Raw genomic sequence first — 25,601 nt, 5'->3', positions numbered from 1 at the left:
ATCGGTGCCGCCACATCTTGCGAGGCAGTGGAGGGGAAGATGGCAACCGCGCATGCGCGGGCTGGAGCCGACCAACCTGCGCATGCGCGGCTGACATCACGTAGGCGGCGCCGTCGCGTCATTCTCGGCGCGCCGCTTTGACGCAAGCGTCAAGGCCCGGTGGCTGAGTTTCTCACAACGCCACTCCTAGCCCCCTGGGGGGTGGGGGGTGGGTGGGGGGGGGGGGGGGGGTGGGTGAATAGGGTGCGAGGAGCGGCCTCCGACGCCGTCGTTAAACTTGGCCGAGTTCATGACAGCCTTCCCGATGCCGCGCGGGAGCGGAGAATCGCCCCACTGTACCTAGAGAAAGTCAAGTACATCATCAGGGGGTCAGTTGAGGGGTTTTACCTGAGATGGCAGCCATTCATTGCCTACTTTAAGGAATTAGTCATCATCAGCTGCTAAGGGGGAGGGGAGCTTTAGGTTTTCTTTTTCTTTTTTTGTGGGTGAAGTGCATACAGTTGGTTGTATTTTTGTTACACTGTTCTATGTTACATCCACTGTTTGTGACGTTGGCGTTGTTGTAAAATTTATTGTAAATGGAAAATCTATAATTAAAATACTTTTTAAAAAGACCAAACTTCCCAGTGAAGGGGGCATCATCTACTGGACGGATGGAAAACCTTTCAACCTTAACTGGTTGAAATCCAAGAAGAAAATGACACTAACGTGGCTTGTGGAACTTCAGTATATGGATGACATCTCCATCTCCACTCTCCCAGAAGAGATGTTGCTGAACACAGCAGGACTGGTGGTCTGAAGTGCCTTTGCTTCCGTGCGAGAAATATAACAGGTAAGGCAGAGGAACTTAGCGCTTGGAACTATGATGTTGTTGCCATTACAGAGACTTGGTTGAGGGAACGACAGGATTGGCACAGAAACGTTCCAAGATTTAGATGTTTCAGGCGGGATAAAGGTGATGTCAAAGGAGTGGGGAAGTTGCACTACTGGTTCAGGAGAATATCACAGCTGTACTGTTGGAAAGACAGCTCAGAGGGCTCATGCAGCCAGGCAATATGGGTAGAATTCAGGAATCAGATGAGTGCAGTCAAAATGTTGGGGGTTTACTATAGGCCTCCCAACAGCCAGCGGGAGATAGAGGAGCAGATACGAAGGCAGGTTTTGGAAAGGTGTAAAAACAATATGGTTGTTGTGGTGGGTATTTTTAACTCCTCCTGCATTGACTGGGACTCACATAGTGCTAGGGGCTTGGATGGGGCAAAATTGATAAGGAGCATCCAGAAGGGCTTTTTGAAACTATGTAGATAGTCGAATTAATAATAATAATCTCTAATAATCTTTATTATTGTCACACTGTTCCCCTGCTCAGCTGGAGTCTTCATTAGCATGCCCAGTCCGGCAGGTCTTCGAATAACAGGTGCTGCCGGCACACACGAGGCCTCATGCATGGCCTCCTTTGCACTCCCTCGTCCTCATCCTCCTCCTCCTCCTTGGTCTGTTGGGCAGCCGGCTCTCCATGCTCAGTGGCTGTCTCTGGGGCACGCTCTGTTGCTGCAGCGTCCTCCTCCTCGAACAGCTCCAGCTTGTATAGCCATAGGGCATCCGTCAGGGCTGCGGCGAATAGCAGGAAGGCCGCCATTGCTGGTTGAATTCCAATATCCATTGTCAGCAGGGAGTGAAAGGCCAACATATGAGCATAGTGCGTACCCCCGTGTCCAACCAGGTGCACCGGGCTACACGGTGGCCCCGGTTTGCACTTTGGACTCTGCCCCCCGCAGGTCTCCACCCCCCCATTCCCACACCCCTGGTCCTGGACATGGGGGCACCATGAGGGCCTCTAGCCCTGGCGACCGTCCTTGATGTCAGAGGTACCATCGGCTGGTCGCCATTCAGTGCCCCCCTGCAGGGCTACTGTGGGCATAGCCCTTGGGTGAGTCGCGTTATGCCCCGCCGGCAGGTGGCGGGCGGTTGGGGGGTGTGGTATGGCGGAAGATGCAGTGGGGGGGGGGGGTGGCGGCTGGGGTGGAGAGTGGGAGCTGGGGTGGGGGTGGTGTGGTGCTGGCACGCATACGGCCGATGGCACTCTGGAGAACCAGGGGGCAAGGTGGGTGGTCAGTGGGATGCAAAATAACTGCCTTGCAGGCCACAGCAATGGCGGTCCGTGCCTGGACACAGTCCCAGCCCTGATCCACAGCCCATCCCCCCGTCAGCCAGCAAAGCAGGAATTTAAAAGGGAAAACAAGGATGGGAAAGAGGTTCCTTCCAATATCACGTGGAGTGAATTGAATTGGCTGAAGGCTGACATCTGTGATGCTTGGGACCTTTGGAGGAGACCGAGATGGATCACCTGCTCAGCACATCTGGCTGAAGATTGTTACGAATGCTTCAGCCTTATCTTTTGCACAAATGTGCTGGCCTCCTCTATCATTGATGATGCGGGTATTTGTGGAGCTTTCTCCCCCAGTGTGTTGTTTAATTGTCCACTGGCATTCATGGCTAGATGTGGCAGGACTGCAGAGCTTAGATCTGATCTGTTGGTTGCGGAATTGCTGAGCTCCGTCTATTACTTGCTGCTTCTGATGTTCATGACGAACATGACGCCAGTAGTCCAAACATCACCAGGTTGACACTTTGTTTTTGGGCATACCTGTTGTTGCTCCTGACATGCCCTCCTGCATTCTTTATTGAACCAGGGTTAATTACTTGTCTTTCTGGTAATGGAGTGGGGGTATAAGAACATAAGAACATAAGAACTAGGAGCAGGAGTAGGCCATCTGGCCCCTCGAGCCTGCTCCGCCATTCAATAAGATCATGGCTGATCTTTTGTGGACTCAGCTCCACTTTCCGGCCCGAACACCATAACCCTTAATCCCTTTATTCTTCAAAAAACTATCTATCTTTACCTTACAAACATGTAATGAAGGAGCCTCAACTGCTTCACTGGGCAAGGAATTCCATAGATTCACAACCCTTTGGGTGAAGAAGTTCCTCCTAAACTCAGTCCTAAATCTACTTCCCCTTATTTTGAGGCTATGTCCCCTAGTTCTGCTTTCACCCGCCAGTGGAAACAACCTGCCCGCATCTATCCTATCTATTCCCTTCATAATTTTAAATGTTTCTATAAGATCCCCCCTCATCCTTCTAAATTCCAATGAGTACAGTCCCAGTCTACTCAACCTCTCCTCATAATCCAACCCCTTCAGCTCTGGGATTAACCTAGTGAATCTCCTCTGCACACCCTCCAGTGCCAGTACGTCCTTTCTCAAGTAAGGAGACCAAAACTGAACACAATACTCCAGGTGTGGCCTCACTAACACCTTATACAATTGCAACATAACCTCCCTAGTCTTAAACTCCATCCCTCTAGCAATGAAGGACAAAATTCCATTTGCCTTCTTAATCACCTGTTGCACCTGTAAACCAACCTTCTGTGACTCATGCACTAGCACACCCAAGTCTCTCTGCACAGCGGCATGCTTTAATATTTTATCGTTTAAATAATAATCCCGTTTGCTGTTATTCCTACCAAAATGGATAACCTCACATTTGTCAACATTGTATTCCATCTGCCAGACCCTAGCCCATTCACTTAACCTATCCAAATTCCTTTGCAGACTTCCAGTATCCTCTGCACCTTTCGCTTTACCACTCATCTTAGTGTCATCTGCAAACTTGGACACATTGCCCTTGGTCCCCAACTCCAAATCATCTATGTAAATTGTGAACAATTGTGGGCCCAACACGGATCCCTGAGGGACACCACTAGCCACTGATTGCCAACCAGAGAAACACCCATTAATCCCCACTCTTTGCTTTCTATTAATTAACCAATCCTCTATCCATGCTACTACTTTACCCTTAATGCCATGCATCTTTATCTTATGCAGCAACCTTTTGTGTGGCACCTTGTCAAAGGCTTTCTGGAAATCCAGATATACCACATCCATCGGCTCCCCATTATCTACTGCACTGGTAATGTCCTCAAAGAATTCCACTAAATTAGTTAGGCATGACCTGCCCTTTATGAACCCATGCTGCGTCTGCCAATGGGACAATTTCTATCCAGATGCCTCGCTATTTCTTCCTTGATGATAGATTCCAGCATCTTCCCTACTACCGAAGTTAAGGTCACTGGCCTATAATTTCCTGCTTTTATGCCGGGCTATTAGGTTACAGATGGTGCTTGAGTACAATTCTGCTGTTGCTGATGGCCCACAGCACTTATTGGTTGCCCAGTCTTGAGCTGCTAGATCTGTTCGAAGTCTATCCCATTTTGCATAATGGCAATGCAAGACAATATGATGGAGGGTATCCTCAATGTAGGACTTAGTCTCCACAAGGCCCGTGCGGTGGTCACTCCTACCATTACTGTCATGGATGGATGCCTCTGCGGCAGGCAGCTTGGTGAGGATGAAGACAAGGATGTTTTTCCCCTTGCCTCAGTCCCAGTCTAGCAGCTATGTCCTTTAGGACCCAGCTAGCTTGGACAGAGTGTGACTACTGAGTCACTCTTGGTGATGGACATTGAAGTATCCCACCAAGAGTACATTCTGTGCCCTTGCCATCCTCAGTGTTTCCTGCCAATTGTGCTCAACGTGGAGGAGTACTGATTCATCAGCTGAGGGGGGGGGGGGGGGGGGGGTAGGAGGTGGTACATGGTCATCAGTGGGATATCTCCTTGGCTAAGTTTGACCTGGTGCCATGAGACTTAATGGGTCCAGAGTAAATGTTGCGGACTCCAAGGCAATTTCCTCCTGATGGTTTACCACTGAGCTGCCACCTATACTGTGTCTGTCCGACAGGTGAGACAGGACACGCCCAGAGATGGTGTTGGTGGTCTCTGGGACATCATCTGTAAGGTAGGATTCTGTGGTTAGGACTACCTCAGGCTGTTCTTTGACTAGTCTGTGAGACACCTCTCCCATTTTTGGCACAAGCCCCCAGATGTTAGTAAGGAGGACCTTGCAGGGTCGACAGGGCTGGGTTTGCCATTATCATTTCCGGTGCTCAGGTCGATGCCTGGTGAAAGTCCGATTTCTTTCATTTTTGTTTTCTTTGTCGCAGTTGAATACAACTAAGAGGCCTTCAGAGCCATTTCAGAGGGCATGTAATAGTCAACACATTTCTGTGAGTCTAGAGTCACATGTAGGCCAGTCGAGGTAAAGATGGTAGATTCCCTTCCCTAAAGGACATTAGTGAGGTGGGTGGGGTGGGGGGGGGGGGGGGGGGGGTGTTAATATGCATAATTGCCTTTTAAATAGATCTTCAAATAATGCAGATGGGTTCTTGGCTTTTTGACTCACCCAGGTGCTATATTAATGGAAACCGATGTGACGCGGAAACGATATACAACATCATCACACCGCATAATATGCTCCGCAAAACAGGAAACACTTCCGCTCTCGGAAGTTAAATTCAGCCCTTAGTTTCTGCTATAGATCCACCTGTTGCTCACTCCCTAACATTGTTCTCCTCTATGTCTGTCACTCGCACTGGTTTTCACCACTCCTGCTTTGCACCAGTCTCCCAGATTCCTCCAGTAATCTTCTGGATCCCCTTGGCATGTTATGTTGGGCAACATTGGGTTGAGATGGGACTGCTGCTGGTGGACCCAGGGTCGGTGGGTCACTCCAGTAAGAGGAAAGGGGTCTGCCAACTACAGTGACCGGCCAATTAGGAAAGTGACTTGTGGGGCCCATCTAATTACATGGTGGGTATGGGCCCCGTCTCTGATCCAGAGGCGAATTTGTACTTTGTGGGGCCCACGCTCACCTTCATTTCTGGCGCCCGCCCCCCCATGACGTCGGCTGACCCCAACTGGCTGGCTCACCTCGTGGCCTTCACCCTTCTTGCTGGCTGACCTGTCCCCCTCAGTCCGAGGGTTGAGTCATCCCTCGCTTGCTCCCTTTGCTGCTGAATGGCTGCTGACCAGCTAGCTCATCTTGGTTCATGGTTTTCTCCCGGCGCCTTGCCTCGCTGTTGCTGGCTGGCCTGACCTCAGCCCTGGGTCAAGAAACCTGCTGACTGTGCCTTTCTTCAAAAAAGTAAAGGACAGAATCTTCTGCCTTTGCCTCTCTCCCTTCTCACCTAGTCGCCTTTCGCTTCTCGCGCCTCAACTTTCGGGCAAGACTGTTTGCCCATTCTAAGGGGTCTCGACCAATCAGAGTCTGATGTCACTGCATTCCTTGCTGACAGGTTAATGAAACTTTTTGAGCCTATCAGTAGATGCAGAGTTATCAGGTTCCGATTGGTTTCCACAAACACTGGCTGGCAGGGGGCCACCCCATTGTTCGGGGGGCTGTGCCTAGGCATGGTGTGTTTCATTGTAAATCACCTCTGCACTGATCTTACTAATAAATGTTACATCTGGTGTCTGATGACACCTCCCTTGGCTGGTTGGCTCATATGTCCAACATTGCAATTGCCACTAAAAGATGAAGGCTGTGTTAAACTGGTCGTAGACAGCGTTAATCTTGTACCATACCAGACTGCTGTAAGATTACAGGGGCACTCATAATAAAATAACCACAGGTGATTATATTTGAGAATTCCAAGTCCTGCTGCTTTTGGACCAAATCTGTGCTATCACATCTTTCACACAAGCCAGGCTTCAGTGTCAAAGGGGTTGTGTTTTACCGAGATTAAGCTGACAAAAGATGCCACTGGCTGCTGGCCCACTTTCTGAAATGTGTACTCAGAATGTTCCATCAGACACCACCACAACCCCACACCCCTATCCCCTGAATGGTGTGTATCAGTCTATTCCATCAGCCCCTCCTGTTCTATTCTAAATTGTTTCTGTCCTCCCATGGAAAGTAGCTGCAAAATGGCTGACTTTGCAACCCCCAACTCATCATCGCCAGCTTTCATTTGTCAGGGATCTGACATCGCTTAAGCCCTGTTCGCCACTCGCTTAATCACTAAAGGTGCTTTTCATTTCATTCACCAGCCTGAAAATTGTCCTGAATGCACTTCTTAACTATCTCACTTGGCTTCCCACCATGTTGATGCGGATTCAATGCCTGTTGCCTTGTCGCCAGCCATTTAAGCCAGCCATTATCTTTCCCGTGTGATCTCTCCTTGATCATGAGGTCTTTCTTCTTTAAGAGTCCTTCCTGTTTATTTCCTTTGTTCCCACTTTTAAATGTTATTATTTTGTTCCTTGGACCCATGTACCTTCAAGTAGAAGAGTGCTTGCCATGACAGTGTGTTCCCAGGTTTCGTGTTTGAAGAGGAGAGGCCAGACTGTTCAGCTTCGAGTGAATCTTGGAAACCAGTTTTGGAGGAAGTCAGATCGATTGGTTAATCGGTGCATTGGCCAGGGACAGTGTTCTGCCTGACAACGGTCAGTGATTGGTTCCTGCGTGATGCTTTATTGTTCTGAAAGCAGTCTGTGTCTGGCATAACCTTTGCTGTGAACCTGAAATTATGCTGAGTCTGCAGAGAAGGTAGACAGCCTTTCTGGAGAAAACCATCTCAAGCCCAGAAGGAAGAAGTACCAAAACAAAAGCCTGAACTTAAGTAAGACATTAACTGAAAGTCATCCAGTGCATCAATATCCTTATCCTTTTATTTATATTGACATTTTCTTTACCTTTCCACCACCCTCTCCCCTCTGGTTGTTTGTGTGTGATTAGAGTGGGGGTAGTTAGGAAAGAAGGGTTGGGAAAGGAATAGTACATAGTTGTTACATTTTCTGTCCAATTAATTATAATACTGTACATAATAAAATGTTACTTGTGTTAAAGTTACAAACCAGGTGACTGCGTTTGGCTCAACCAAGAAAATCGGATATTTTAAATAAAATCTAATTTCACCTGTGTTGTGACTCTGGGTCAAGTGGGGATGGAATTGATCGCACACTAGCCCATGGCGTCATGACACCTGCCACAAAATCCACCTATTTTTCCTCCAGAAAGAACTGGGAATCAGGATAATAAAGGATAAAAGTTTTTAAAAAGGGAAATTAGTTTACGAAAGACAGGGATGGAATTTTATTCCTCAATGAAAAATGGGCAATCGTAAATTGGATACTGGTTTTGTACTTTCCCTGATTTCTCATTGATAAATTAAAATTGGGTAAGTTGTTAAACATGCAGCCAATTTTCCCTCCTCCATTCTTTCCTTCAGGGGTTTAAAGATAAAATGGGCGGGACCAAATGACCCTCGCGAAAGTAGGTCGTAAGCAGGTTGTAAGCCTACTTACGACCAAGTCACTTGGGATCCACCGGCCTCCCTCGATTCTCCGGCCTCCCCAGGGAGGCTGTAGCTGGAAGCTATTCAGTGTTGATCTACACAAACGTGGACCAGACAGAAAGCACATGGAGGGTCTCCCTGGCCATTGGAGATTCCTGGTGGTGAGGGTAAGTGCTCCCTGGCCCTCCCCCTAGAATGCAGGCACTTTGCCACAGCCCAGCTGGCACCTTGGCACTGCCACCCTGGCACTGCCAAAGTGCCCAGATGGTACTGCCAAGCCAGAAGGAGCACTGCCTGAGTGCCAGGGTGGCAGTGCAAGGGTGCCCAAATGCCAGGGTGGCACTTCCAAGGGCCGGGGCGAGGAGGGCTCCACCCATAAAATGAGGGTGGGGGTTTGAAAGGTGAAGAGTGCAGGAAGGTACGTAGGGGCCTCTGGGAGATTGGAGTGGTGATAGTGAGGATCCTAGAAGGGAGGGGCTGCTGTAAGGGGGCTTGGGGGTCCTGAAGAGAGGGCCCACCCCAGGGATCCCATAATAGGGGGTCCTCACTTGGGGCGTATGCGGTAGTGTCCAAGTATATGGGGGGTGACATTGCCCATGGGTGGCGAGTGTGGGAGACACCCTTTCAAAATGGCGGCTTGATCGCTAGTGCTAAATAAAATTCGAAGTGTTGGCAAAACCGGTGAGAAACTCCCCAGGGCACAAAAAATTGATGAAGTGTCATTGAATAGCAGTGGAGAACTCACCAGCACAGCTGGCAGGAAACTCCCTGAAAAACCCGCCACAAATTAACTTAGAATTTTTTTGGGAGACAACATTATACACTGCCTGGTAGATCCCTCCCAGGCTTATGGGCTTACCATTGACCAGAGACTGCACTGGAACAATGATATTAATACTGTGGCTACAAGACTGGATCAGAAGTTGGAGATTCTGTGGACAATACCTTATATCTTGACTCTCAAAGCCTGTCCACCATCTACAATGCACAAGCCAGGAGTGTGGCAGAATAGTCTCTACTTGTCCGGGTGAGTACAGCTCCAAAAACACTGAAGAAGCTTGACACCATACAGAACAAAGTTGCCCGCTTAATTGGCACACCCCCACCAACGTACAATGGCAGGAGTGTGTGCCATCCACAAGTTGCAGTGCAGCAACTCACCAAGGTTCCTTCAACATCACCTTCCAAATCTGCAACCTCTACCACCAAGGGCAAGGCCAGCAGATACATGGGAGAACCATCATCTTACTAGTTCCCTTCCAAACCACCATCTTGACCTGGAATTATATCACCGTTCTATCATGTTTCTGGGCAGACACACATTTCTGTAACTTTCTGATTAAGAGATGACAATGTTAACATGGAGTCATTAAATTATTGAATATTATAATCATTCAGTCTCTCAAAAGACTTTTGCTAGAGTAGATGTCCTGAAGCACTTAAGCCATTTCACTGGTAGGTTCAATATTCACAAATTACAAATTGTGTTTATTAGAGTTTTTAATCATTACATTGTTGGAAGAGCCAAACTAAAAGGTTGGCATCTTCTCACACAATGCATTGTGGTGTAACATTGCCAGCTGGTGTGCTAAAGATCCATGAGAATGAAAATGCTTTGATTAATTCAATACTGTGCTTAACTGTGTTTTGAATATATGTTGCAAAGAATGTTCCCGTCAAAATGTAGTTATTGTGCGTGGCCAGTTTTTAAATGTTGCTTGGTATTTATCAGAAAACAAAGAACCTTCTTGGCTTGGCATGACCTTGCACCGTGCAACCTCGCAAGAACATTGGTTGCAATTAACCTCCGTACGTAGCACAAAGAATAAAAATAACAAAGGATAATTATTGTACGACTTTATGGAGAGACTCGTAGGATTATAGATTGATACATCATGGAGCGAGCTTTACTCAGATGAGTGTGCAGCCTGGCACAGGAGTCTATTATATTTCCCTAGCACCACCACACACTCACACCGACACATTGCTTTCCGCTTAGTCTTTGGACAATGGCTTTCAGATAGGCATTGTTGAAATAAGAACCAATGTCTTTGGAAATGCCCCCTATTTCTATGGCTGATTATTCCCAGTTTGATTGTGTACTGGAGCCAGCAGGCATTCTGAGATGGAGGATATTTGACATGACAGGAAAATAGATGTCATCAGCCCTTTCATCATCAATACGGCAGTCACAACAAAGCTCACTGTGGTTTTAGAAATTGCTATTGAAGTCATATTTCTCAGCAATGGGTAAACAATTGAGACTACACCTAAAACCTTCCTGCTAAAGTGATCTGATGCAAAAGCCATAATGATGATCTTGTGCTATCCTTTGGTTAAGGTGGCCTCCGGGTCCAATAATGTAATGGGAGCCCGATTTGTATGTAAAAAGAGCAAGCTCCTAGAAGGTTGGGTTACAATCAGAATCTGGGGGCAGGACCACAGCAAGGGGTTTGGTTGCTTGGGTGATGGTAACCACCTGTCTGCCCAGTTTGCACTGCATGGGCAGTATCAAAATCGTCCCTAGCGAAGGTGTACTGTCTGTAATGCCCTCCACATGGCAGATATCACAGTGCAGATTGATCAGGTTTCTACTTTCACATACTGTATGTATTCACAATTTGCTTCAGAATCATTTCATGCCGGTCCATAGAGGTCTGCTTCACCCTGTCCTTCATCAATCCATTTAAGATATCTTTCTGGGATGTTTTAACATTTTGTGAACTAATTTGATCTTTACTGATATATGTGCAAGAATCTCTGTGTATCTCACTGCTTTGACGTACAATACAACCTGGAAATAATTCTATTTTATTTGTTACCCTTTGCATATTGGCTTTGTGACTTCCTGTTGTTGGTCTTTTGAAGTGGATGAAAGGCTGAATTGAAGCTGACTGTACAAAATTATTCTAAACGGCATTGGTTGCTGAGTTCACTGGACAACTTACTGTATTATCTTACATGTTGCTGCTAACATAGAAATCAGATGATCATTTTTCTTTCTGAGTTTTGTCCTCTTTGAGACATGAATCGTTAATGCTGCGGAATGGAACATTTTACACTTCATGCACATAAATTTAGATTTTCCAATCACCTGTGATTTAACACTGGCAGTAATCCATCAAATTTAAAATAACGCCTTTTAAATAACACTTTTGCTTTCCATAACTTTTGATATTTGACAAAAACAAGTTACTCAGTTTGAAGTGTAGCTATGTGTATGAATATTCACTAACATGGAGGCGGTTACCTATCTAAAAGAAAGACTTACATTTCTATAGCATCTTTGACAATCTCAAGACATCCCGCAGCAATTCACAGCCAATGAAATACTGTTGGAGTGTAGTCATTGTTGTACTGTAAGAAATGTGACAGCTATTTTGTTTATAGCAAACACCTTTAGCAGCAACACCATTATGGCCAGATAGTCTGCTTTTTGGTGATGCTTGACCAGCTGGTCTGCCCTCACGGCCTCACCCCACCTGTGGGCAATTTAAGGGCTGCTTCTTGCCCAGCTGCAATTTCTAGGCTGACTGGAAGTTAAAATGGTGAGGCTTAGGAAGGGAAGGGGAGGCCCCTCCCTCATGGTCCCCTTTCCCGCTTGGACCCCTCCCCCTCCTCCCAAGGCCTGTCCAGTTCCTCCTCTCCCCTGACCTTTGAAAACTGGCTTCTGCCTGCCTTTGTATTGTAATCCCAGGGCATCCTGCCTTGGCTTTGCTGTGAGACCCCTTGTTAGAATCATAGAATTTACAGTGCAGAAGGAGGCCATTCGGCCCATCAAGTCTCCACCGGCTCTTGGAAAGAGCACCCTATCCAAGTCCACACCTCCCATAACCCAGTAACCCCACCCAACACTAAGGGCAATTTTGGACACTAAGGGCAATTTAGTATGGCCACTCCATCTAACTTGCACATCTTTGGACTGTGGGAGGATACCGGAGCACCCGGAGGAAACCCACACACACACGGGGAGAACGTGCAGACTCTACGCAGACAGTGACCCAAGACAGGAATCGAACCTGGGACCCTGGAGCTGTGAAGCAATTGTGCTAATCACTATGCTACCGTGCCGCCCTTTGTACTTGACTTCCATCTGGATCCTGGCTGTTCTTCACTGGAATTGGATGTAGTCTTGGCAATAGCCACCGCTCCTTAAGGTGCTGTTGGGATATGCCGGCCAATCAGATTGGCTGGGAGCTCTCTGAAGTTGGGATGGAAGTCCTGCCTCCAGCCAATTAACACTACACAGAGTGTTGAATGCCTATGGTGCAGCCTTGAGGAGCAGGGGTGTGTTCCCTGTCGACTTTTTCAATGGCAGGGTAGGAAACCCGGACATCCAAAACAATCCTGGCCAAGAGTTAGGGCAAGGTCGTGGTTTCTGTATTATAGAAAGGATGTGGAGGCACTGAAGAAAGTGCAAAAAGATAAATAAGAATGATATAGAAGTGAGAGTTTCTAAATCTTGGGAATGGTTTAGCAGGCTGAGACTGAAAAGTGAAGCCTGAGAAGTAAGTTAATGGAGGTCTTTAAAATCATGAAGGAGCTTGAAAGAATAGACATGGAGAAGACGGTCCCATTATGGGAGTCTCTATTAATATAAGCACCTGGAGTTTCAACTCCTTTGTGCTGTTTAACTCAATGCAATCCCTCTGATATCGACGCAACAAGCACAACAGATTGTGGAATTAAAGCACATATTTCACTTGAATTTTCATGATCTTTCGCACCTGTTTTACAACAGTGCCTTGGAAGAAGTTCTGCCCATTAAACTGGTCATATCCCCAGGGTGAGTTCATCATCACTGGGAGTGCCAGCTTATTGCACCCTTTCCCGTACCAGCCTCCCCGAACAGGCGGCGGAATGTGGCGACAAGGGACTTTTCACAGTAACTTCATTTGAAGCCTACTCGTGACAATAAGCAATTTTCATTTCACAGGCCTTCAAAAATTAAGTTTCTTCTTTTGTAAGGCATGATAACTGACAAAGCTTTGTGTAAAAACGGACTGATTGACCATTGTATCCCAATCGAACAAGAAAATTGTTTCGGATTTTTAAAAAAAAAAGTTGGTTTCAGTCATTTCAAATTCAGTTAGTCACACCTGGTGGATCAAACGATGATTTAAAATTCTTATTTGTTTTTGAGCGGTAAACCCTTTTTCTGCTGTACTAGTTGGTCAAAGTGCACTGAATTACCACTGTTAAACCTCTCAAGGAATACTTTTGAAAGATATTTAAGGGTTTTTAAAACCCGGCCCTATTGTGCGGGTAGGTTTTGTTCAATGGAAACTTAAGAAAAAGGGATTCCTGGCACCAGAATTGCCAATTGTACCCAAAACTTTGTTTCAAGATGGGCAATAATATATCAAGTAGGTATTCATGAGTAACCTCTTCACCCATATAATGGTTAGATTGTGGAACGTAGTACTGCATGGAATGGTTGAGGTGAATAGCACAGATTCATTTCGCGAGAAGCTAGATAATTACATGATGGGGGGAAATAATCGAAGGATATGCCGATAAGTTTAGATGAATTGTAGACCTATTGAGCTCAATGGCCTGTTCCTGTGCCATAAATTCCAAGTATTAAAATGTAATGTTGGCCTATAATCTCTACGATCTGGGGTGTCGTGACTGAGGAGTATCCCAAAGATGTGCTGAGGAACCTAAAACTCCCGGATGGCCTCAGGTAAGGATTGCATGACAACTGCTTTGGAAGCCCAAAATTCCATTGGGTAAATGCCCTGCAATGGGAACCATCTGAAAGTACGATTTAAATCACAAATTTCAGACTGTCCTGACTGTCTAAAAGTAATAGTTATCCAGGAAAAGTTAGAAAATGTAAAACCATTTCTAATGTCTGGTTAACTATAGTAATCATAATAATCTTTATCAGTGCCACAGGTAGGCTTACATTAACACTGCAATGAAGTTACTGTGAAAATTCCCTAGTCGCCACACTCAGCGCCTGTTCGGGTACACTGTGGGAGATTTCAGAATGCCCAATTCACCTATCAAGCATGTCTTTTGTGACTTGTGGGAGGAAACCAGAGCACTGGGAGAAAACCCATGCAAACACAGAGAGAAGGTGCAGACTCCGCACAGACAGTGCCCAATCCGGGAATCAAACCTGGGTCCCTGGTGCTGTGACGCAACAGTGCTAACCACTGTGCCTCTGTACTGGTTAACTAGAGTACTATTTCCCCACCCCTCCTCCGCCACCACGGGTATCTGCAAACATCCCACTGAACCCCCATGGGCTCTCCCGACCCTCCCAGGACCCCTCTAACTATCCCCATTAAACCTAACATACCCATAGGACCCTCCTCAAATATCCCCTGAACCCCATGAGATGCCCCCAAACCCATGGGCACACCCAACCACCTTCCCAACCTCAAACAGGAGACCTCTGAATACCCCCGCCCTCCCACTAAACCTCACGACCCATGACCCTACATGAGACAGCCCAAGCCCCCCTGACCCCACACAGGGCCACCCCCTGACCCCACAAAGGGCACCAAACCAACCGCCACCCCAACAGCTGACTGCCCTCCCCTGCCTTCCCAACAACCATCCCCACCCCCCCACGATCCAATCCCACTGGCCACACTGACTATCAGGTCAGTAACTGCCACTCTGACCATTTGACACCCCCATTGACCACCTGAACCTCCCCCACCACTGAACATCTGACCCCCTGACTGATCACCCCACCCCCGACCAGCATCCCCCCTGACGCCCCCAAACTCACAAAGGTACCTTCTCTCTGTCTGCTAAAAGTGGCTAAAAGTATAAACTAACTTGCTTTATGGCAGCTAGTACTATAAAAAAGAGGCATAGCTTCCTTCTTCTGACTCGCCACAAGGCCTCGGACACCTACCACCCTGCACGTTTTGCATTTGGCCTGAATCAGAAGGTTGGATGAGAAAGGAATGGCTTCAATTCCAGATTAGTATGTAGGGACATCTGGCACTTTGGCTCCATGGAAGCTGTGGACCATAATGTAGCACTTATCAGAAAAATGTCAGCATCAAACATGCCACATTAGGTACTCTACTTTTTCACAACTCTGTATTTCAACCCTGAATCTAAAGAATTTCGCTCCAAGAGTAACATGTTCATTTTCAATGTCAGTAATCCTGTATGCAGAGAAGCACCCAGACTCGAAACGTTCGCTCCCTTCTCTCTCCACAGATGCTGTCAGTCCTGCTGAGATTGTCCAGCATTTTCAGTTTTGTTTCAGATTCCAGCATCCGCAGTAATTTGCTTTTAGAACATTACCAATCAGTGGCAGGTTATTACCCATTCGACTCTGGAATCTCACCGTTAATCTAATTGCTGGAGGTTCTAACTCCTGGAAGCAATTTGAAACATTTCTGGCTAATTTTAGAAAAATAACTTGTGAGAAAATTCACCCTGGTGGCCTAGGACAGTCAAGTGAGGAGACAATGGCTATCCAATATGCATTATATTTGAAGTCACCACTCACCCAATTTTATATATTCATTTAGGTGAGTCATGCCTGTATACAATGCGATATGGAAACAAAATACTGCGAATGCGGAGATCTGGAATAACAGCAAGTGTTGGAAGTACACAGCAGGACTGGCAGCATCTGTGGAGAGAGAAGCAAGAGTTAATGTTTTGAGTTGAATGTGATTCTTCTATAGACATTCTTTGGAAGACGAATATTCATTTTGAAATGTTAACTCCGTTGTACCTGGGGCAGATCTGAGCGCAACGGATGAATTGTGTGCAAGCCCTGAATTGTGCTCTCGCTGGACGAGATCCAGATCTGCATATTTCAATGAGCCTTACGGCATTTTTACATAGCAGGACACCGGATTCACCTGGCGCCCAGGACTCATCGGCCGCGCCTGGGAGACCTCGCCAGGACGCCGTTTAGTACTGGTCCACACAAGCATGGACCAGTTTTAATCAGGGACAGGGTAGGGTGGCATCCTGGCACTTCCCTGGCACTGCCAGGATGCCTGGGTGTCAGGTTGACACTACTAGGTGCTGAACCCAGGGAGGCCTTGCCAGGTAGGGGGGGGGGGGGGGTGAGGAGGGGTTCTTGGGGATGTCACCAAGTTTGGGGGGAGGAGGGATTACAAAAAGGGGGGGGGTAGGAACCTGAAAGGGGTGCGTGGGGAAGGGCCGGGCTACTGGAAACAATGACGCCCTGATCTGCGAGGAGCCTTTCCTGTTGGCCAGCTTCAGCTTGCCAGCGGAAATTCCTCTAAGTGCAGCCTCGGCCCTTCGGCGTGCTTTAGCTTTTGTCAGTTGAAACGCGCTCTCTGTTTTTCTCTCCTCAGACGCTGCACGACCTACAATGTGAGATGGTTGTCCACATTGTCACCCACTTTTCATTCTGCATTTTTCCTCATCAATTTTAAGTTCCTTATCAACATTTTGAAATGAAAGGTTAAACAGATTCAGGAATGAGGCCCAGGTGATTCTCCATCCAATATGTATTTATGTTCTTTCTTGTCCCAATGGTGATCCACTTTGCATCTATCTCTGCCAGGCAGCCTGATTTGAATTTATGAACACTCAATAGGAGATATTGCACGTAGTGTGTTTCTGAGTTTCAAAGCATTGGTAAAAATGGTGGCACAGCTATGCTGCTACTTAACAAACATACTCCACTTTGCAAACGGCAGTAGACTTTATTTCTATTTTCACAGCACACTGAACTAAACTCGATTTTCCCAATAAATAAATAACTTGCCCCTGATTTTATACAACTGCTTTAATTGGTGAGTTAAATATGCCACCATTCACTGTTAGACCGGTGATAGCTTATTTCGTACAACTTCACAAATTTATATCTGTTGTAATTTTTGGTTATAACAAGTAACGCAATAATAAGCATTTGGAAGAAGGTAAGTGTTAATTCAGCTATAGGTAATGAGTCTTCAGAGCACAATAAATGTGGTTTGTAGTTTATTTGTAAACTGTATCAGATTTGAGCTATGTATAATTATTATAGCCACATGCATACTTTAAAAGATAATAAACATGTATTGTCTGGTATTTTGGCATTTAAGAATAGTTTATTTAAATAATTCTTAAAAAGAGGCTAAATGTCTAAAACGCTGCGGCTACATCATATGAACATTTTCTCCTTTGCAATGTTCACATTGCTTTGGAAATAAAGAGCAATAAAATAATTTGGCATCCGAAACTATGGCATTGAGCTTTATTGAGTAGTACGACTCTCATGGTACGACTACCATTTAGAAAGATTTAAACTTAAAAACCTCACTTCAGAAACATTTGCATTTACTTCAGACGATTTTGGATTAGACTCCGATTGCCTTACCACGGTTCTGTTATTGTATCGCATATTACTCTTTCGGAATGGGCATGATGTCAAGGGCCTATTTGAAGGCATTGTGAAAAGCCGCTGAATTAGTAACGTTACAGAGCAAAGTGAACTTGAAATGCATCAACAAGCCTTCCCCGGGATGCTTTGTAAACACGGGTCCTTGTACGCCCCCCCCCCCCCCGCTCCTAGGTGTGAAGTCGTACGGATCAAGAAGTTAATTAAAGTTTTCTTTTTCTTTGAGCAAAAAATGTTCTGCCGGGCATATTTTTGAAACAGCTGGCTAGTTTTTGTTCTTTACTTTATCCGGTGATAATATCAGTTGAGCTAAGTGAAATTTTTTTTTATGGAATTGGGCTCCCTGAGCTACCTGATAGCTACTAATTGCTGCAAATACATTTCTGAATTGCAAATTTTCTGCACTGATAAAAACTTTGATTGCCTGTCAGCTACACATAAGAGAAGATCACAAGTGCTAAATGAGGTGTTCCACGCATGAATAATAATGCTTGATGAATTATTCAGAAAAGAATGCTTGAATGAAGCAAACGATTTGAAGGGTTACTACCAACTGTAACAGTTCAACACCCAAAAGAACAAAAGTACCATCCTGAAAATTAAACTAATGATTAAAAAATGCTTATTAATTCTACATTTACAGTAAAAAGAAATGCCACTCTGATTTTAAAGGTTAATCATTATTTTCTCGCTAATGATCTTGTTCTCGCGAAATACATTAGAGAGACCTAAAACAATTTCCCAGGGTATATTGATTAAAGTACCACTGGAGGAGGCTTCGTATTAATGGTGATTGTGCTTTCATAGACCAAGGGTGGCAAAATACAAATTCATCCTACCCTCAATTCAATTCTTTTGGAATTCTGTCATCTATGAAAAAAAAGCAGAATTAATCAACGAACAGCATTAACAGAGGTGCGTTATTCTGCGACATCTATCCAGCTGGAACTTGGCAATTGAGATAAAACAGTGGATCTGTCACTTCCCTCTCGGGCAGTGAAAGGCCAACGGAATTAATCACATGGAACGGGGAATTTAAAAATGTTTTCAACGTGAATATTTTAACTTGCCAAACTCATTCCTTTAGTAACTGTAACAAAGTAATGAAGGGTCCATCACCACTGCACAGGAAATTTCGTGACCCTACAATCGTTTGTGCGCACACTCACCTCCAAGTCAGGAGGTTTGGGGTTTGAGGCTCATTCGAGACGTGAGCACAACGTTGAAGCTGCCACTCCAGTGCAGTAACGGATGATTCACAGTGTTGCATTGTGAGGGGTACGATCTTTCAGATGAGACCATAAACCAAGCTCTTGTCCGGAATCTCAGATAAATGTCGAAGATCCCATGTTGAAGAAGACCATGTGCGTTCTGCCCTGTGTCCCGGACAATATTTATCCCTCAGATAACATCAATAAAGCCGGTGATCTGGTCATTCATAGTCCAAATTCTGGACCCTCTACCTAACAGTGTTGTTGGAACACCTTCTCTCCTGTTACAATCATGTGAGGAGGGGTGAAATGACTCCCCTATTCTCCCACTCCAGGTTTGACCCTAGCAGGGTTTTGTGTGAATCTAGAGAGGAAGTGCTTTGCCAATTCGGTAGAAATCCTACGATTTACACTTTCAGGTTGTTCAAAATTAGGCAGGTTTTCTGAGGTTATACAAAGAATTAGTGGGTGGCATGTGGCACAGTGGTCAGCACTGGGACTACGGCGCTGAGGACCCGGGTTTGAATCCCGACCCTGGGTCACTTTCCATGTGGAGTTTGCACATTCTTCCCATGCTTGCATGGGTTTCACCCCCACAACCCAAAAATGTGCAGGTTAGGTGGATTGGCCATGCTAAATTGCCTCTTAATTGGAAAAAAAATAATTGGGTACTCGAAATTTACAAAAGAAAATACAAAGAACTGGATGAGATGATTGAAACTATTTCCTGAATTTAAAAAAAAACTAGGTAAATCGTAACCATCATTCATACATCACGGACGTTTGGTCAAGGTCACACACACATCAGTACAGATGGCATAGTAAGAGCTTATAGAATTTTTACAGATTTCCATTTCCAATAGGTCTCAGTTTGCAGTAGACTTTTCTTCTCAGGCTAGCTACTTTGCAAAACCAGGCACAGTACTTCCAGGACAAAGAAGCCACAAAATCAGCTTCAAAATCAGCCTGTAATCAGTGCATCGTTGTATTTTTTGTTCTCTCCTGCTCGGTTAGCAGTCCTTACATACCTTGCTGGCCGTATATTCCAGAGAAATTCTATTATCTCATGTCTGCTGCAGTTATTGTTGCAGAACAGGTAATTGCATTTTGATGTCTCATCTCAGAAGTATTTAAAATGTCTCAAGATGGTAGGAAGCCAACATGGGATGGGCTCTATCACACTTCCCGGGGGTTGAGTGACTGCTTTTTATCCCACTTGGTGAAGTGTGAAATTATGCGTATTGTAGCAGTCTGGCCATTTGTGTCATTGACTCTGGAGGGTTCCAGTTTAAAAAAAAATCCAAACAGAAAAATAAAAATTAGGAAAAGTGTCTTTAAAATGTACACCCTCATGACACTACACTCATAGCAGTGGTTTAAGATGGCAGCTCACATCCACTTTCTGAATGGACTCTAAAGATGAGCAATACATGATGTGATGCCACATCCCGAGATTGAACAAATATCACGTTAATGTTGATAGGACCTCCATTTGCACAAATTGGTTATCACATTTCATGTAGTGAAAAGGGACCACACTTCATAATTACTTGGCTTGAAAGCACTTTGGGGTTCCCTGAATTCATGAAACACACTCTTCAAATGCAAGTCTTTCTGCTTTTAAAATGGCTCTATTGTCAATGTGCTGCTTGGTGCACTGTGACATAATGCAAAAAGCAGCTGGTAAGTCTCAATTTAGTTTAAACAAATGAACATAGAAATATTTAAATAGTTTTTACACTGTATTGGCCAACACTTAGCAGCACACAATTTCCTCCATTCTTTATAAGTGCATTCAAAGTGATGGTTCACAACCATATAGCGAAACGCTTCTGCCAATGTGTCTTACGCATACATTACATATTGCATTATGTGGACTACTTTCTGTATTCTCCAAACTGATCAGGTACTATATATTGGTGTTTACTGTAATGCCAATCATTCTTATGTAGTATTAGAATAAAATGCAAATTTGCAATAAATCTCTGTAAAATCTGCAATAGTTGGTCAATGAATAAACTGCTAATGGGGCATCTTAATATATTTTTTGGATTGATCCTGTATTTACCAAAGGTAAGTGTCCCACAATATAGTTTGCATGGTTGATAACTTCTGTATCAAGTATTAAGTATCAAGTTTTAGGTGAGAGGTTGAATCTCTCCCACTAGGTAAGAACAGGCTGGTGTTGGGCAAAGGGTCTTTAAAATGAAAAATTCAGTCTTACCACTCCATTCCAGCTGAAATTCCCCTGGCCACCATTTTGACAACAGGCTGTGGTTTAGTGCTGAAGGACCTGCCAGCAGGAAGTAGAAGCCTCCCAAAGTCCAGGAATCCATATGGATTTTAATTTGGACCTGAGGAAGTTGATAGTTCACTGCTGGGTGAAGATAGATCAGCCACTTATCCCAGAGGCCCTCTGACAACTCCCGTCCCTACAACTTACCTGCTTGCTAGTGAGAGTTTTTGGAGTTTCCAGGCACTGGAACCATTATCCTCAAGAACAGGGCAAGTGAAAAAGAAACTTGCAGACTGTATTTCAGGTCCAAGGTATTTTCATGCAGGGATACACCTGCAGTCTATCAATCATTTGCTGTTTCTCACTGTGTCAGGTGGGCAGCTAGTGGCACATAATTGAGGCCTGGCATTTAAAATACCCTGGGTCTAAAATGTCAGCCTGCATTTTGCAATTGCTCCACCCCACTCACCAAATCCTACCAGGAGGTAAGATCAACACCGTTTATCATAAAATTTAATGGAAGCATCCCTTGGGAACATTAAACCTTCTGTTGTGATTCCAAAAAATAGTTTGTAATAATCCAAATAATTTTTTGGACTGATTATTCAACTGTTGCAATTTAATATTTTAACACTTCAACAATCTTCCGAAACATTCAGGGTAAGCATCTGACATGGTACTATTTGCACCAAGAAATCAAGCTAAAACTCCAGGTTGCTAACAAAGCATGTGAGGACTAATGGTATTTGCCTGTTCTCTAACTATTGATTCTATCCCTCTCTTTGGCAACCATTAGAGACTAAACCATTCTCGTTGCAGCCTTAGTGTCACATTTGAACCTAAGATGAGCTTTTGTCCCCATGTTGGTGACACCTCTAAGATGGTCTATTTGCATCTACCTCTGTAGCATTGTTTGACTTTGTCCTGTCTCAGCTTATCTGTTGTTGAAACTCTCATACTTCTAGACTTGACTATTCAACGTGTTCCTGGTTGGTCTCCCACATTCCTCCCCTTTAAATTTGAGGTCGCCTAAACTTCTCCTGCCCGTGTCCTAACTCATAGCAAGTCCCATTCCCCTATCACCCTGTGCTCGCTGATATTCATTGGCTTCTGGTCAAGCAATGTTTTCATTTTAAAACTCTCTTCATTGTTTTCAAATCCTCCCAAGATCTTGCCCCTCCCTATCTCTTGTTATCTCCTCTACCTCCACAACCCTCTGAGATAGTTGTTCTCTTTAGTTCTCGTCTCTTGGGCAGCATGGTGGCGCAGTGGGTAGCACTGCTACCTCACAGCGCCAACGTCTCAGGTTCAATCCCGGCCCTGGGTCACTGTCCGTGTGGAGTTTGCACATTCTCCCTGTGTTTGCGTGGGTTTCACTCCCACAACACAAATTATGTGTAGGGTAGGTGGATTGGCCAAACTAAATTGCCCCATAATTGGAAAAAATGAATTGGGTATTCTAAATTTATATTAAAAAAAAGTTCTGGTCTCTTGTGAATTCCCTATCATAATTGCACCACCATTGGTGGTCGTGATTTCAGTTGCCTGGATCCCAAGCTCTATAATTCCCCCCCTCTTTGCCTTTCTACCTTCACTTTTCAGCACGGTTACACAAGTGGCTAGCACTGTGGCTTCACAGCGCCAGGGTCCCAGGTTCGATTCCCTGCTGGGTCACTGTCTGTGTGGAGTTTGCACATTCTCCCCGTGTCGACGTGGGTTTCCTCCGGGTGCTCCGGTTTCCTCCCACGGTTCAAAGACATGCACGTTAGGTGGATTGGCCATGCTAAATTGCCCTTAGTATCCAAAAATGTTAGGAAGAGTTATTGGGTTACGGGGATAGGGTGGAAGTGAGGGCTTAAGTGGGTTGGTGCAGACTCGATGGGCCGAATGGCCTCCTTCTGTACTGTATGTTCTATGTTGAAGACACTTCATAAAATCCTCCTCTTTGACTAAGCTTTTGGTCATTAGTCCTATATCTCCGTATGTAGTTTGGTGTCATACTTTATATTGTAATTCTCCTGTGAAGCACCTTGGGATGCTTCATTGCTTTAAAGGGGCTATATAAAAATAAGTTGTTGTTGTCAAGGAATGGTGAGAACATCTAATTTTGATGCTTCAAGCCCGCACACAGGCTTTTGTCTTAAAACAGCGATATCATTTTCGAGATGAAAATGAAGTTATCCATGCAGAGTTTATCCATGTGTATGGCAGAATAAATAGAATAGGTTCGCGTTAACCTTTTCAAGAATGTACATGAGTTGAAATAAAATGCCTCTAGGATGCCATTAACCTATACTTACCCACTATGTGTTCTGTCTGTGCCTTTCAATCACGCTTGTTCTTTTCAGAGTTGAAGGTTTATTTTGAAAGAAAAAGTACTCCTTCTTGTCTGATCATGTTAAAATAGCACATGACCAGCGAAGATAAATGCTGCATGGTAGTTAAACTATATTTAACAAACAAGCAGGCTATTTAGACCAAGAAGACTTTTGAGAATGTTTGCTGTAAAGGGAAGAGAAAGCTTTTTGCTCTGTAGAAAGAAAATGCAGACAGAAGCCATCCATATCCATATGCAGCAAGACAATGGACAATATTCAGGTTAAGGCTGAAAAGTGGCAAATAACATTCACAGCACACCAGTGCCAGGCAATAACCATCGCCAGCAAGAGAGAATCTAACTATCTATCCTTGATCCACTTCTAATGATAACCTGGGGGATACCATCGACCAGAAGCTGAACTGGACCAGCCATGTAAATACTGTGGCATCAAAAGCAGGTCAGAGGCTGGAGATTCTGTGGCTTGTACCACCTGTCTCTCTAAAGCTTGTCCACCTCTACAAGGCTCAAGTCAGGAATGTGACGGAACACTCTCTCCACTTGCCTGGATGAATGCGTCTCCATTAACACTCAAGAAGTTCAACACTATCCAAGACAAGGCAGCCTTATTGACAGCCTCCCATTCACCACCTCAAACACTCACCCACCCCACTACTAAAGCGCAGTGGCAGCAATATGTACCATCTCCAAGCTGCACTGTAGAATCTCATCAAGGCTCCATATCAACAGCACCTTCCAAACCCACAAACTCCACCACCTAGAAGGACAAGGGCAACAGACACATGGGAACACAAGCACCTGCAAATTCTCCTCCAAACCACATGCCATCCTAATTTGTAACTATATTGCTGTTCTTCACTGTCACTGGGTCAAAATCCTGAAATTCATTCCACAACAGCAACTGTGGGTGTACCTACACCACAGGGACTGCACCAGCTCAAGAAGCAGGCTGACCACCACCGTCTCAAGGGCAATTAGGGATGGACAATACATGCTCACCCAATCAGTGATGCCCACACCCAATGGAAGAATAAAAAAAGATGAACTGCAGCATTTCAAGAAGGTGGCTTACCACCACCTGCATAAAGGCAATTAGGATTGGGCAGTATGTGCTGGCCTTGCACATAGTGGTTGCTCACATCCAATGAAAGAATAGCAGAAAAGCATGGCTGTGTGCAAATTAGTCTGAAGATGGCAAGTGCACAAATGTTTAAGCTTGTGAGGAGTTTGGAATAGGGGTGTGCAAGGTACACATGAATAAATAAATATGTTCACTGCAATGGTGCCCAAATTCAAACACCAAGCATATTTGATATATCCCACTTTGGGCATTGTTTTCTGCTTTTGAGGTAGTAGTGCTGCTACCAGTGAAAATACTGGACTCTAATTGACTAAAAGTAATCAATTTGACATTGTTACTGAAGAGTGAGGAGAAATGTATTTATCCAGAGTACAGTTGCAACATGGAATGTTTTGTCACTGGAAATGGTTGAGGCAAAGACACAGGCATCCTTTAAAGTAAGGATTTGGAGCAGATAGAAATGATAGTGTTTGAGCAGAGACCATGCTTGTAAAAATTAGTTTTGGATTGCTCTGAGGAGCCAACACTGAGAAACTGGGTTGAATGACATCCCCTGTATGCCCCAACTTGCTATGTTTCTACTGCAGCCAATGAGCCTTGTGTTGTAGATCCAAAAGGTTGTTTCACTCGCCATGCACAACCTCCTTTTCCCCAGTTGTCATAACCCGCAAGGGACATGTGACGTGGCAATGATTAAACTCCCCTTGAGTCTCGCTGAATACAAGCTCCCCCGCTAAAAGGGGCGGGAACCCTAAACCATGTATGGTATTGTCTGTATAAAGTTGGCCAGTTTGGGGACAGACAAAGAGGAGAGACCCAGCTGGTATCTTTCATGCCGTGAATATATAGGATCACCACGGACGGGATGGGACCATGTAAAGGTCTGTTGACCTCGTGCGGGCATTTCCAGTCGCTGGGCGGTCGTGGCTGAAAACTCCCACCAAATAGTTATTGTAAATAAAACTTTATTTCCTTCTACAACTTGGTGTGGACTCCCTTCATGGTCTACTAAACTAGTTTTACTCAATTGATTGGTATAGTTAATATTTAAATATCATATTCATGCAGAGGCAGCAACAGTAGAATTATTGGTGGGTATTTGGACATTGTGTGCAGTCATGAAAACATGCTTTATGCCAAATAATGTTTTTTTGAACCTAATGGCTGGAAAGGAAACAACTTTTTAAAAACAGACT

This window comes from Scyliorhinus canicula, chromosome 9 (assembly GCF_902713615.1).
Source record: "Scyliorhinus canicula chromosome 9, sScyCan1.1, whole genome shotgun sequence".
In the NCBI taxonomy this organism is placed as follows: domain Eukaryota; kingdom Metazoa; phylum Chordata; class Chondrichthyes; order Carcharhiniformes; family Scyliorhinidae; genus Scyliorhinus; species Scyliorhinus canicula.
This window is presented reverse-complemented; position numbering follows the sequence as displayed.